Genomic DNA, 15,731 nt, shown 5'->3' with positions numbered 1-15,731 from the left:
TCTTCCTAGACCAGGGCTCGAACCCGTGTCCCCTGCATTGGCAGGCAGATTCTCAACCACCGCGCCACCAGGGAAGCCCTCTATTTTGCTTTTAGTGATCAGTATGTTCAAGTTATCTATTTCTTCTTGATTCAGTTTTGTTCGGCTGTAAAAAAACAAAATATATTTTTAAGTTATGTTAGCAGCTAAATACTTACCATGTATTAGACCACAAAAGAGAGAAGAAAAAATATTAAAATATTTTTTCAAATACAACAAGTATTGAAATGTTTTAAAGAAATTGGTATAATAATACTAATTACAATAATGACAAATTGTTCTGAACTTAAAGACTACTTATATCTAAGATGCATATTATATGCTTATTGTTTTATTGTTTTTAAATACATGGAATGTTTTCTCCTTTCTAATGTAATTTTTTTATTTTACCTGTATATTGTGAAAAAAATTTAGTTCCACATAATATAAAAAATTACACTTTAATAGGAGATATTAATCCATTTACATTTACTATAGTACTGAAAATACTTAGGTTTAGCGTTCCATGTCATGGAGTGCTCTTTTTTATTTATTCATTTTTAAAAAAGATTTAATTTGGAGGGGGGGCCATAAATTATTCATTTATTTATTTATTTAATTTTAACATCTTTATTGGACTATAATTGCTTTACAATGGTGTGTTAGTCTCTGCTTTAGAACAAAGTGAATCAGCTATACGTATCCATATATCCCCATATCTCCTCCCTGTTGCATCTCCCTCCCGCCCTCCCTATCCCACCCCTCTAAGTGGTCATAAAGCACTGAGCTGATCTCCCTCTTCTATGCAGCTGTTTCCTACTAGCTAGCTATTTTACATTTGGTAGTATATATAAGTCCATGCCACTCTCTCACTTCGTCCCAGCTTACCCTTCCCCTTCCCCATGTCCTCAAGTCCATTCTCTATGTCTGCGTCTTTATTCCTGTCCTGTCCCTAGGTTCTTCCCAACCGTTTCTTTTCCTTTTCTTTTTAGAGTCCACATATATGTGTTAGCATACAGTATTTGTTTTTCTCTTTCTGACTTACTTCACTCTGTATGACAGACTCTAGGTCCATCCATCTCACTACAAATAACTCAATTTCATTTCTTTTTATGGCTGAGTAATATTCCATTTTATATTGAAGATGTGCAACATCTTTTTTACCCATTCATCAGTTGATGGACACTTAGGTTGCTTCCATGTCCTGGCTATTTCAAATAGAGCTGCAATGAACATTGTGGAACATGACTCTTTTTGAATTATGGTTTTCTCCAGGTATATGCCCCAGTAGTGGGATTGCTGTGTCATATGGTAGTTCTATTTTTAGTTTTTTAAGGAACCTTGATACCGTTCTCGATAGTGGCTGTATCAATTTACACTCCCACCAACGGTGCAAGAGGGTTCCCTTTTTTCCACACCTCTGCAGCATTTATTGTTTGTAGATTTTTTTGATGATGGCCATTCTTACCTGTGTGTGGTGATACCTCATTGTAATTTCGACTTGCATTTCTCTAATGATCAGTGATGTTGAGCATTCTTTCATGTGTTTGTTGGCAATCTGTATATCTTCTTTGGAGAAATGTCTATTTAGGTCTTCTGCCCATTTATGGATTGGGTTGTTTGTGTTTTTTTTTTTTGATATTGAGCTGCATGGGCTGCTTGTAAAGTTTGGAGATTAATCCTTTGTCAGCTGCTTCGTTGGCAAATATTTTCTCCCATTCTGAGGGTGGCCTTTTCGTCTTGTTTACGTTTTCCTTTGCTGTGCAAAAGCTTTTAAGTCTCCTTAGGTCTCATTTGTTTATGTTTCTTTTTAATTTCCGTTTTCTAGGAGGTGGGTCAAAAAGGATCTTGCTGTGATTGATGTCATAGAGTGTTCTGCCTATGTTTTCCTCTAAGAGTTTGATAGTGTCTGGCCTTACATTTAGGTCTTTAATCCATTTTGAGTTTATTTTTGTGTATGGTGTTAGGGAGTCTTCTAATATCATTCTTTTACTAGTAGCTGTCCAGTTTTCCCAGCACCACTTATTGAAGAGGCTGTGATTTCTCCATTGTATATTCTTGCCTCCTTTCTCAAAATTAAGGTGACCATATGTGTATGGGTTTATGTCTGGGCTTTCTCTTCTGTTCCATTGCTCTATATTTCTGTTTTTGTGCCAGTACCATACTGTCTTGACTACTGTAGCTTTGTAGTATTGTCTGAAGTCAGGGAGCCTGATTCCTCCAGCTCTGTTTTTCTTCTCAAGATTGCTTTGGCTGTTCGGGGTCTTTTGTGTTTCCATACAAATTGTGAAAATTTTTTGTTCTAGTTCTCTGAAAAATTGCATTGGTAGTTTGATAGGGATTGCATTGAATCTGTAGATTGCTTTGGGTAGTAGAGTCATTTTCACAATGTTGATTCTTCCAATCCAAGAACATGGTATATCTCTGTATCTGTTTGTGTCGTCTTTGATTTCTTTCATCAGTGTCTTATAGTTTGTTGAGTAAACGTCTTTTGTCTCCTTAGGTAGGTTTATTCCTAGGTATTTTATTCTTTGTGTTGCAGTGGTAAATGGGAGTGTTTCCCTAATTTGTCTTTCAGAATTTTCATCTTTAGTGTATAGGAATGAAAGAGATATCTGTACATTAATTTTGTATCCTGCAACCTTACCAGTTCATTGATTAACTCTAGTAGGTTTCTGGTAGCATCTTTAGGATTCTCTGTGTATAGTATCATGTCATCTGCAAACAGTGAGAGCTTAACTTCCTCTTTTCCGATTTGGATTCCTTTTATTTCTTTTTCTTCTCTGATTGCTGCAGCTAAAAATTCCAAAAGTGTGTGGAATAATAGTGGTGAGAGTGGGCAACCTTGTCTTGTTCCTGATCTTGGTGGAAATGGTTTCACTTTTTCACCATTGAGAATGATGCTGGCTGTGGGTTTGTCATATATGGCCTTTATTATGTTGAGGAAAGTTCCCTCTATGCCTACTTTCTGGAGGGTTTTTATGATAAATGGGTGTTTAATATTGTCGAAAGCATTTTCTGCATCTATTGAGATGACCATATTGTTTTTATCCTTCAGTTTTTTAATATGGTGTATCACATTGATTTGCATGTATTGAAGAATCCTTGCATCCCTGGGATAAACCCCACTTGATCATGGTGTATGATCCTTTTAAGGCGCTGTTGGATTCTGTTTGCTAGTATTGTGCAGTGGGTTTTTGCAGCTATGTTCATCAGTGATATTGACCTGTAGTTTTCTTTCTTTGTGACATCTTTGTCTGGTTTTGGTGTCAGGGAGATGGTGGTCTCATAGAATAAGTTTGGGAGAGTTCCTCCCTCTGCTATATTTTGGAAGAGTTTGAGAAGGATAGGTGTTAACTCTTCTCTAAATGTTTGATAGAATTTGCCTGTGAAGCCATCTGGTCCTGGGCTTTTGTTTGTTGGAAGATTTTTAATCACAGTCTCAAGTTCAGTGCTTGGGATTGGTTTGTTTGTAGTTTCTATTTCTTCCTGGTTCAGTCTTGGAAGGTTGTGCTTTTCTAAGAATTTGTCCATTTCTTCCAGGTTGTCCATTTTATTGGCATATAGTTGCTTGCAGTAATCTCTCATGATCCTTTGTATGTCTGCAGTGTCAGTTGTTACTTCTCCTTTTTCATTTGTAATTCTATTAATTTGAGTCGTCTCCCTTTTTTTCTTGATGAGTCTGGCTAATGGTTTATCAATTTTGTTTATCCTCTCAAGGAACCAGCTTTTACTTTTTTTGATCTTTGCTGTTGTTTCCTTCATTTCTTTTTCATTTATGTCTGGTCTGATCTTTATGATGTCTTTCCTCTGCTGACTTTGTTTTTTTTTTTTTTCTTTCTTTCTCTAATTGCTTTAGGTGTAAGGTTAACTTGTTTATTTGAGATATTTCTTGTTTCTTGAGGTAGGATTGTATTGCTATAAACTTCTCTCTTAGAACTGCTCTTGCTGCATCCCATAGGTTTTGGGTCTTCATGTTTTCATTGTCATTTGTTTCTAGGTATTTTTTAATTTCCTCTTTGATTTCTTCAGTGATGTCTTGGTTATTAAGTAGTGTATTGTTGAGCGTCCATGTGTTTTTATGTTTTACAGATTTTTTTCCTGTAATTGATATCTAGTCTGATAGCATTGTGGTCGGAAAAGATACTTGATACGATTTCAGTTTTCTTATATTTACCAAGGCTTGATTTGTGACCCAAGATATGATCTATATCCTGGAGAATGTTCCAGGAGCACTTGAGAAAAAGTGTATTCTGTTGTTTTTGGATGGAATGTCCTATAAATATCAATTAAGTCCATCTTGTTTAATGTATCATTTAAAGCTTGTGTTTCCTTATTTATTTTCATTGTGGATGATCTGTTCATTGGTGAAAGAGGGGTGCTAAAGTCCCCTACTATGATTGTGTTTCTGTCGATTTCCCCTTTTATGGCTGTTAGCATTTGCCTTATGTTTTGAGGTGCTCCTATGTTGGGTGCATAAAATTATACAATTGTTATATCTTCTTCTTGGATTGATCCCTTGATCATTATGTAGTGTCCTTCTTTGTCTCCTGTAATAGTCTTTATTTTAAAGTCTTTTTTGTCTGATATGAGAATTGCTACTCTAGCTTTCTTTTGATTTCCATTTGCATGGAATATCTTATTCCATCCCCTCACTTTCCATCTGTATGTGTCCCTATGTCTGAAGTGGGTCTCTTGTAGACCACATACATACCGGTCGTGTTTTCGGATCCATTCAGCCAGTCTATGTCTTTTGGTTGGAGCATTTAATCCATTTACAGTTAAGGTAATTATTGATATGTATGTTCTTATTACCATTTTCTTAATTGTTTTGGGTTTCTTATTGTAGGTCTTTTCCTTCTCTTGTGTTTCCTGCCTAGAGAAGTTCCTTTAGCATTTGTTGTAAAGCGGGTTTGGTGGTGCTGAATTCTCTTAGTTTTGCTTGTCTGTAAAGGTTTTAATTTCTCTGTCGAATCTGAACGAGATCCTTGGTGGGTCGAGTAATCTTGGTTGTAGCTTTTCCCCTTTCATTACTTTAAATATGTCCTGCCAGTCCCTTCTGGCTTGCAGAGTTTCTGCTGAAAGTTCAGCTGTTAACCTTACGAGGATTCCCTTGTATGTTATTTGTTGTTTTTCCCTTGCTGCTTTTAATATTTTTTCTTTGTATTTAATTTTTGATAGTTTGATTAATATATGTTTTGGCATGTTTCTCCTTGGGTTTATCTTGTATGGGACTCCCTGCGCTTCCTGGACTTGATTAACGATTTCCTTTCCCATATTAGGGAAGTTTTCAACTATAATCTCTTTAAATATTTTCTCAGTGTCTTTCTTTTTCTCTTCTACTTCTGGGAACCCTATATTCGAATGTTGGTGCGTTTAATGTTTTCCCAGAGATGTCTCAGATTGTCCTCAATTCTTTTCATTCTTTTTTCTTTATTTTGCTTTGCAGTAGTTATTTCCACTATTTTATCTTCCAGGTCATTTATCCGTTCTTCTGCCTCAGTTATTCTGCTATTGTTTCCTTCTAGAGAATTTTTAATTCCATTTATTGTGTTGTTCATCATTGTTTGTTTGCTCTTTAGTTCTTCTAGGTCCTTGTTAAACGTTTCTTGTCTATTCTCCATTCCAGTACCAAGATTTGGGGTCATCTTTACTATCATTACTCTGAATTCATTTTCAGGTAGACTGCCTATTTCCTCCACATTTGTTTGGTCTGGTGGGTTTTTACCTTGCTCCTTCATCTGCTGTGTGTTTCTTTGTCTTCTCATTTGGCTTTGGGGACTGTGTTTGGGGTCTCCTTTTCAGAGGCTGCAGATTCGTAGTTCCCGTTGTATTTGGTGTCTGCCCCCAGTGGCTAAGGTTGGTTCAGTGGGTTGTGTAGGCTTTCTGATGGAGGGGACTGGTGCCTGTGTTCTGGTGGGTGTGTCTGGATCTTGTCTTTCTGGTGGACAGATCCGCATCTGGTGGTGTGTTTTGGGGTGTCTGTGACCTTATTGTGATTTTCGGCAGCCTCTCTGCTAATGGGTGGGCCTGCATTCCTGTCTTGCGAGTTGTTTGGCATGGGATGTCCAGCACTGGATCTTGCTGGTCTCTGAGCGGAGCTGGGTCTTAGCGTTGAGACGGATATCTCTGGGAGAGCTTTCGCCATTTGATATTACAAGGTGCCAGAGGTCTCTGGTAGACCAATGTCCTGAACTCGGCTCTCCCACCTCAGAGGCACAGGCTTGACACCCGGCTGGAGCACCAAGACCCTGTCAGCCACACAGCTGGGGGTGAGAGCAAGAGGTAGCTTTGGTACATCTCAAAGACCACCAATGGGGTTCACTGACCATTTTCTCTCCAGAAGTGAAGAAAACAAAATTCAGACTTTGGCGAGTCAGCCACTTTGGTAGCCAGCCTCCAAGATGGACCTAATTATCCCCTAATTATCTCCCAGTCTCCATGTACCAGTGTGGCTCCTCGCACTTGAAAAGGGTTGACTGTTTAACTAATAAGAAATTGCAGAAATGACAAAGTGCAGCTTCCAAAGTTATAAAAGACATTGCAGCTTCTGCTTTGGTTTCTGCTAGATCACTCATCCTGGGGTAAGCCAGCTGCCATGTCATGAGGACACTCAAGCAGCCCTAAGGAGAGATCCATGTGGCAAGGAACTGAGGCCTCTTACCTACAGCCACGTGAGTGAGTCATCTCAGAAGTCAAAAGATTTAATTGTTTAAATTTTTGGTTGTGTTAGGTCTTCGTTGCTGCACAGGGTTTCTCCAGTTGTTACTAGAGAAGCAGGGGTCACTCATCGTTGTGGTGCACGGGCTTCTCCTTGCGGTGGTTTCTCTTGTTGTGGAGTATGGGCTCTAGGTGCATGGGCTTCAGTAGTTGTGTCATGCAGGCTCAATAGTTGTTGCTTGCAGGCTCTAGAGCACAGGCTCAGTACTTGTGGCACACGGGCTTAGTTGCTCTGCGGCATGTGGGATCTTCCCAGACCAGGGATGGAACCCCTGTTCCCTGCATTGGCAGGCAAATTCTTACCCACTGTGCCACCAGGGAAGTCCAGTGTGCTCTTTTTTAAACCTAGTCTGTTTTCATTATTTTGTATCTTAACGATTCTGTATTAAAGAAAAAAAAAATAATACTCCTTTCTACCCCTCCTCTTTGAGGATTATATATGAAGAAGTATGTCTTGTCAATTAACCTCAAATTTTCACCTTACTTTTAAGAAGTAATCACAATGTCAAGTATTTAATACTTTTCACTTCCACCTTGAAAAGCATGGATATTAAAGTGCTAATACAATTACCTTCCCTGGTCTATCTTTTTTAGTTTTTGTTATGTATAAAAAACAACGAAAAACATGCATGGTTTGTAAGGAAATGACAAATTTCAGAAAATTCAGCATCTGAATACACTCTAAACATAGCTTCTAGATAAAGACACAGAAAATTGCCAGATACTCAGAGGCCCCCTGGTCCCATTCTAGTGACTCCCCTTAAGGTTTAATATTGTTCTGGTATCTAACAAAAAGATAACTTTACCTGTATTTTGTATTTTATATAAATGTTATGGCACAGTAAAATCACTTTTGGATTGGGCTTTTTTATTTTATGTTGCTTGTGAATATGCCTATATGGTTGCCTGTTGTTGTGATCATGCATTGCCACTGTTGCAAAGGATTCCATAATGTAAATATTTAACTATTAATTAATTTATTCCAATGTGTATTACAATATGAGTGATTTTCAGTTTGTGTCTATTGAGAACAGCACTGGTATATAAATTCTAGAACTTGAGCTTTGGTGGTGTGTGTATAAATTATTGTTCAGTATACACGTAGTAGTAAAATTTTCGAGTCATAGCTTTCTTGTGTTTATCTTTTTAGATATTTCTAAATATTTTCAAAACATTTGTATGATTTTTCATCTTCAGCAGCAGTGAATGAGATTCAAGGATTATACACATTCTTGTCAAACTTGATAATACCTGTCATTTTCATTTGAACTTTCTGGTTGGTGAGTGATAATTCCAGGTATCACGCTTTTGCATTTAATTGACTACTAAGAAGCCAAGCATCTTTTGATATGTTTACTTAACATTCTGTACTCTCTTTTTTGAAATATCTTTTGGTATATTTCCCCCATTTTGCTATTCCATTATCTTCTTATTGAAGACTTCCTTTTTTTTTGTTAACATCTGAAGACTTCTTATTTAGGAGTTTTTAATACATGCTTGAGATGAGTTCTTCTCTCTTTCTGTCTCTCCTTCTCTTTCTTTAGATGAGTGTCAGTTTTTAATGTTAATAACATCTAATTTGTTATTTTCCTCTTTATTTATTTAGTCTTATTTCTATTTATTTATGTAGTCTTCTTACCTGTAGCAGAACACATTATTTATTCTAAACCACAAATATGTTTTCATTTCTTCAATAAATGTAATTATTAAGCTTTAAATTTAAGTTAACTTTCTAAACTAAATATGTTGTATCATAGTGAGTATTATGACAGCTGAAAGGTTACATTTATTCAGAAAATGTTGTATCAGCTTTCTTTTCATTTGCTCCTACTTCTCATTGATTCACAGTGGTAAACATCACTTCATCCATGGATCTGACTTTTCTCTGATTTCTCATGGTCATTCTCACTAATTCGTCTTGCCTCCTGAAATCTTTAGCAATCCCCTTATTCCACAGAAGCAAAAACCTTCCTTGGGCCTTTTTCCTCAGAAGATTGATTATTGCCACATTTTAAATGGGAGATTGCAATAAGTTAGGAGAAAATGCCACAAGGGTCTCTCATTTTTTTTTCACATCCTGTATCAGCCTCTGCTTGCACTCTCTGTTCAAAGATATTTGTGCAACACATTGATGGAAGATGCCACTTGTTTCTCTCCTTGGGGAAAAGACAGATTAATTACCTAACAAATAAAATAAAGAGAGTGTCTTGCTCTTTTCAAATGTTGGACAGGATTGCTTGCATCCTAATTTAAATGTTTCAGGTGACTGAAGCTTAAGATTCCTAAGCTTTAATCCATACTTGCACCATGCACAGCACCCAACAGGAGAGCTTTACATAACCCCATGAGACACTTGTGTGCAAGTGGAACAGATAAAAATATAAAACTATTGCCGTCTTTTTGTGTCATAAAAATGATTTTTTGTCTCATTTAAAATATTTTTTTCTAAAATCCAAAAACGTGTCAGGTTAAAATATTGTTATTTCAAATATGGTAACATCGAAGACCCTTCAAATTTCTTTCCAGTTTTGTTGATGATGGGATGCCGTCAGAGATATGACTTCATTAATAAACACAATAGGTAAGATTCCTTCATAGGCCTGATTGGGGAATATGAAAATAAACCCCAGAAAAATCTGGACATTTTCTAGTTCTCAAATATTGGTTAAGATGGTAGAAAGGGCCCTTCATTGTCCTATATGTTAATGCAGATCAATTGTGAGAGGTGGGGATAAAACAAGCAGCTTAAATATCCTTTATGTTTGTTGTACTACTAGTAGAAAGAGGAAGGGTCAACATGTCACCATGGTTGATATAGCAAATAAGCTGCTTGAAACTACACAGAAATGTACCTGCTTGTATTTTCTGTGCAGTTACCCTCTCTTTTGGTGTGCCCTGATACCTCCCTCAACTTATGTACCAACTCCAGCAGCATTAAGCAGAAATCCAAAGAAACCTATTCTTTGGAATTACGAGGAAGGGAAGAGTCAAACATTTTATAACATGCTGTATACAAGGATACACGTCACCATCCTTATCTATGTCGTGCCATGCATGGAGGGTCAGTAGGTTCAGGGGATTCTGGAAGCACCAAGTTCTGTGGGGTTAATCACAGTTCCATTCATGGGCAGTAAAAGAGAAGGGCCTTATCTTGGTCACTTTCTCAATGCTAGTAGCTACAAAAAGAAGAGGATAGCAGACATCTTAGGGAGAAGAACCAACATTAAATGAAATGTCCTAATTACTCTAGGCAACCTCTCATGGTGGCCTCCCATAGCTCCTCAAATCCCTACATACTTGCACAAGGGATAGTGTAATATTACTGGAGTGTCTGACTGCAGATTAACATTATTTTTGTTGAAAAAAATAAAAATAGGTTCAAGTGATAGGGTTTGAAAAGGGTTCACAGTGTGAAGGAAACTATTGTAACAATGTGGACAGAACCCTTTGGATGGATTTATCATGTTTTTTTTTTTTTTTTTTTTTTGCTGCTTCAGAATCTGTAGTAGCGATTGGTGTGTTCCATGATACATCCCCGCTTCTTATAAGTTTTAGATGGAATACCCCATTAGGAAGAAGTGCACGTAAGGAAGATTAGTGAGTCAAACACCTCTGCCCTCTGTCAGCAGTGGGTGCAAAGGGATTTAGACCAAGTGCTTTCATCCTTTGATTTGCAAAGTTTTCACTATATGAATGATGTTTTGTTTGTTTGCAGGTCAGGAGCCTTGGTCTCAATATCCCTGTTTAAAAAGTGTTATCACGTGTCTGCCAGAAAGAATTGCTGATGATACTGGGAAAAATTGAGAGTTTTCCTTAACAATTAAGGGTTTTGTAGCAACATGGATGGACCTAGAGATTGTTATACTGAGTGAAGCAAGTCAGACACAGAAAGACAGATATCATATGATATTGCTTATATGAGGAATCTATAAAAGAAAAAAAAAGGTACAAATGAATTTATTTACACAACAGAAATAGAATCATGGATATAGAAAACAAACTTATGGTTACCAGGGAATAAGTGGGGAAGGGATAAATTGGGAGATTGGGACTGACTTATACGCACTACTATATATAAAATAGATAAAGACCTGCTTTATAGCACAGGGAACTCTACTCAGTGGTCTGTACTGGCGTATACGGAAAAAGAATCTTATAAAAAAAAAACAAGGGTTTTGGGATTATATAATAAATATAAATGTGCAAACCTTTAACATGAAAGGAAAAATCAGTTAACTCTGTGGTCCCTGTTATGGTGTAAATATTTTGTACCTCTAATTTTAAAATTTTGAAACCCAGCTCCCATCTTGATGGTATTAGGAGGTGGGGCTTTTGGGAGGTGATTAAGTTATGAGGCCACAGACCTCAAACATGGGATTAGTGACCTAATAAATGTAGCACACAGAAGATCTTATGCCCATTCCATGATTTCATTGCCGAGCGAGAAGACCCACATTATGAACCAGAAATTGGTCCCTCGCCAGACACTAAGTCAGCTGGCAACTTGTTCTTTTTTTAAAAAAAATAATTAGATAATTAATTAATTAATTTTTTGGCTGTGTTGGGTCTTTGGTGCAGTGTGCGGGCTTCTCATTGAGTGGCTTCTCTTGTTGCGGAGCACCGGCTCTAGGCGTGTGGGTTTCAGTGGTTGTGGCTCACGGGCTCAGTAGTTGTGGCCTGTGGACTCTAGAGCACAGGCTCAGTATTTGTGGTGCACGGGCTTAGTTGTTCCATGGTAAGTGGGATCTTCCTGGACCAGGGCTCGAACCCTTGTCCCCTTTATTGGTAGGCAGATTCTTAACCACTGCACCTCCAGGGAAGCCCCTGGTTACTTGTTCTTGAACTTTTCAGCCTCAGCAATTATGAGAAAACAAAAATATTCTGTTGTTTATAAAATACCAAGTCTCTCGTATTTTGTTTTAGCAGTCAAAGAGCTGGCTGAGGAGAAATATCTGTGAGCTTGAAGACATATCAGGAGAAACCTTTAAATCTCAAAAGAAAAGAGAAAATGGGCAGGAAAGGAATCAACAGAACAGAGTAATCAATAATTGTGGAACAAAGAAAAATGCTGTGACCTATACATAATGGGTATAGCAGGAGGAGAATAAAGATAATAAAGAACAGAAAATATTTTTTTAAAAATGACTGAGAATCTCCCCAAATGAATGTCTGACACTAAATCCACAACATCCAAACTTAGAAGAACATATGAATAGTAAAGAAAACTGACCAATATCTCTCAGGAACATCAATGCAAAAATCCTCAACAAAATATTACCAAATCGAATCCAACAATATTTTGAGAGAATTTTATATCATGAATGAGAGGAAATAATCCCAGGTATGAAAGGCTGGTTCCACATTCTAGAATCAAATAATTATATCCATCATATCAACACCTTAAAGACAATCATTAGCATATCAATAGATTCAGAAGAACTTTGAAAAAATCTAACACCCGTTCTTCATAAAAACTCTCAGTTAAAGAAATAGACTGGAGCTTTCTCAAGTTGATAACAAAGATTTACAGGAAACTTTTATCTTACATCATGATTAATGGTCAAAACCATGAAGCTTTTCCACTAAGTTCAGGTAAAAGCAAGGATGTCCCCTTTCATGACTCCTTTTCCATATTTTACTCCAAGTCCTTGCTAATGCAATAAGGCACGAAAATAAATAAAACAAATACAGATTGGGTAGAAAAAAATGAAAGCAACCTAAATAAAATGTGGACCAATATACTTTATGGACACCTCACCAAAGAAAATAGACACTATGCATATAAGTATACAGAAGAATAATCCAGATTACATGCTGCCATGAAAAAGCAAATTAAAAATACAATTCCATACCACTATGTAACACTTAGAATGGCTAAAATGTGAACAATGACAAGAACAAATTCTGTAGGAGATGTGGAACAATAGGAAATGTCATTTGTCATTGGTGGAAATGAAAAATAATACAGCTACTTTGGTAGTCTGATTGACACTTGCTAGAATATTGAGCATTCCCTTACTGTACAATCCGTCAAGTGTTCTCATGGATATTTACTGAAAGTAGTTTAAAACATACTTCCAGAGGAAAACCTGCATATGGATATTTATGGCACCTAATTCAATATTGCCAAAATGTGAATGAAACTAAGGTGTCCTCCAATAGGTGAATGAAATGATATAGTATTAATATATTCTGGGAATGGGATAATATTGAGCACTAAAAAAGTAAGCTATCAAGCCATATAAAGAGATGGGAATTCTTTTTTTTTCTTTTGAAATATAGGTGATTTTCTTTATTTTGAAATTTAAATGTTATTGGAGTATAGTTGATTTACAATGTTGTGTTCATTTCAGCTGCACAGCAAGAGATTCAGTTACACATATGCATATATTCATTCTTTATCAGATTCTTTTCTGATAACGGTATTCCCAGAATACTGAGTAGAGCTCCCTGTGCTATACAGTAGGTCCTTGTTGCTTATCTGTTATATATAGTAGTATTCGTATGTTTACCCCAAGCTCCTGATTTATCCCTACCCCCCACCTCTCCCCTTTGGTAACCATAAGTTTGTTTTCCAAGTCTGTGAGTCTGCCTCTGTTTTGTAAGTTAGTTCATTTGTATCAATTTTTAGCTTCCACCTAGAAGTGATATCATCCAATATTTGTCTTACTCTGTCTGACTTACTTCACTTAGTACAATCATCTCTAGGTCCATCCATGTTACTGCAACTGGCATTATTTTCTTCTATTTTATGGCTGAGTCATATTCCATTATATATATGTATCACATATTCTTTACCTATATTCATATGTTGATGGACATTTTGGTTGCTTCCATGTCTTCGCTATTGTAAAGAGTGTTGCAGTGAACATTGGGGAAGATGTGTCTTTTCGATTTATGCTTTCCTCCAGATATGCACACAGGAGTGAACTTGCTGGATCATCTGGTAGCTCTATTTTATTTTATTTTACTTCATTTCATTTCAATTTCAATTTTTTTGGAATAGAGTTGATTTACAATGTTGTGTTACTTTCTGCTGCACAGCACAGTGAAGCAGTTATACATATATCCAATCCTTTTTGGATTCCTTTCCCATACAGGTCATTACAGAGTATTGAGTAGAGTTCCCTGTGCTATACAGTAAGCCCTTATTTGTTATCTCTTTTATATAGAGTGGTGTGTATATGTCAATCCCAACTTCCAATTTATCCCTCCCACCTCCCCTTACTCTGGTAACCTCCATTCTGTGCTCCATAGTGGCTGTTACCAATTGGCATTGCCACCGATAGCATAGAATTGGTGGTGCAGTGGTTAAGAATCTGCCTGCCAGTTCAGGGGACACAGGTTGGAGCCCTGGCCCGGGAAGATCTCACATGCCACAGAACAAGTAAGCCCGTGCACCACAACTACTCAGTCTGCGCTCTAGAGCCCACGAGCCACAACTACTGAAGCCTGTGTGCCTACAGCTTGTGCTCCACAACAAGAGAAGCCACCACAAAGAGAAGGCTTCGTACCACAATGATGAGTAGCCCCGGCTTGCTGCAACTATAGAAAAGCCGCGCGCAGCAACGAAGACCCAATGCAGATTAAAAAAAAAAATAAGTAGTAGGTTTCTCTTTTTTCCACACCCTCTGAAGCATTTCTTGTTTGTAGACATTGTGATGGTGGCTATTCTGAGTGGTTCCATGTGATACTTCTTTGTACATCTGATTTGCATTTGTCTAACATAAAGCAATGGTGAGTATCTTCTTATGTGCTTTTTTTTTTGAACAGTGTCAGTAAGATTTACCCCTTGAAAAAGGGTTATTGAAAGGTTGCCTTGTTTTGAAGTCTACTTCGATTACCTACCCCAAGACATTTTTTGAGGGCTGTTGTCATTTACAGCTCCCCAGGCATTGTGAATATGAAGTGCGTATAAGGTCCAGTTTTAGAATTGTTGTTGTGGGAAACAGAAGGCGGCAGGGTTTCTACTGTCCCTCTCGGGTTACTGACACAACCTTAGGTGTAGGGCAAGTCCTGTTCTTGGGTATTAAATTAGAGTGGAATGTGCCTGTCCAAACATGTAAGGGCTTCTGTCCCATTCCTTCTTCCCCCTTACCCTTCATCCCCCGAACAAGTATAAACCCCTGCAAAATCACCTGTTGAGGGTGCTGTCTTGTAGAGTGGGATGACCCTTACGAAGGAGTCGGGAGGTCGGAACCCAAACACCAGGATATGTTGAGAGCAGGTGATTTTCCAAATGTCATCCAGCCCAGAGAGTCCACCATCCTTTGGGTGTCAGAGGGCTGGTTTAGTAGTGTGAGGGCACACTTAGATCTGGAGATAGTGATCCCATGCAGAGGGGACCAGGTTGCACATGTTCAAGGGGGGCGAATTAGCTGGCATATCCTCCCGAGGTCCTCAGGCGTACAACAGTCCAGCCTTGGGACCAAATTGTGTCTGTGTCCAGGGATGTGACACTAGTACGTTCACTGCGACTAAACAAATTTAGTGATCATTTTTCTTTTCTTTAACTTAATTTTAAATTTATAATGGAGTATATAGTTGATTTATCATGTTGTGTTCATTTTTGACATACACCAACATGATTCATTTATACAGAGATAACTATATATTCTTTTTAGAATTATTTTCCCATTGAGGTTACCAAAGGGTGTTGAGTAGAGTTCCAAGTGCTCTACAGCAGGTCCATGTTGATTACAAGTTTTCTCTCTGTAAATATGTATATACTAACTCCAACCTCATGATTTATGCCTCCAACACACCTTTCCAGTTTGGTAACCATAAGTTTGTGTTCTAAGTCTGGGACTCTGTTTCTGTGTTGTAAGATAGTACCTTTCTATCAATTTTTAGATTCCACCGATAAGTAATATCATATGATATTTTTCATTGCCTGATTTATGACACTTAATATGAATGTATGTAGGTCCTTCTGAGTGGCCCTAAATGGCCTTATTTCATTCACTTCATGGCTGAGTAATATTCCATTGTAC

The 15,731-nt window shown here is 37.5% G+C and overlaps 1 long non-coding RNA gene across 1 annotated transcript; it reads left to right on the top strand.

Moving 5' to 3' along the window:
• The first annotated feature begins 6,752 nt into the window (after positions 1-6,752).
• Positions 6,753-7,142, top strand: LOC309663514. The gene is made up of 2 exons (XR_014265334.1): positions 6,753-6,816; positions 6,871-7,142. It is a non-coding gene; the product is annotated as an uncharacterized lncRNA (long non-coding RNA).
• Positions 7,143-15,731: the final 8,589 nt, after the last annotated feature.

This window comes from Balaenoptera physalus (genome assembly GCF_965194825.1).
Source record: "Balaenoptera physalus genome assembly, chromosome: 6".
Lineage (NCBI taxonomy): Eukaryota > Metazoa > Chordata > Mammalia > Artiodactyla > Balaenopteridae > Balaenoptera > Balaenoptera physalus.
This window is presented reverse-complemented; position numbering and strand designations above follow the sequence as displayed.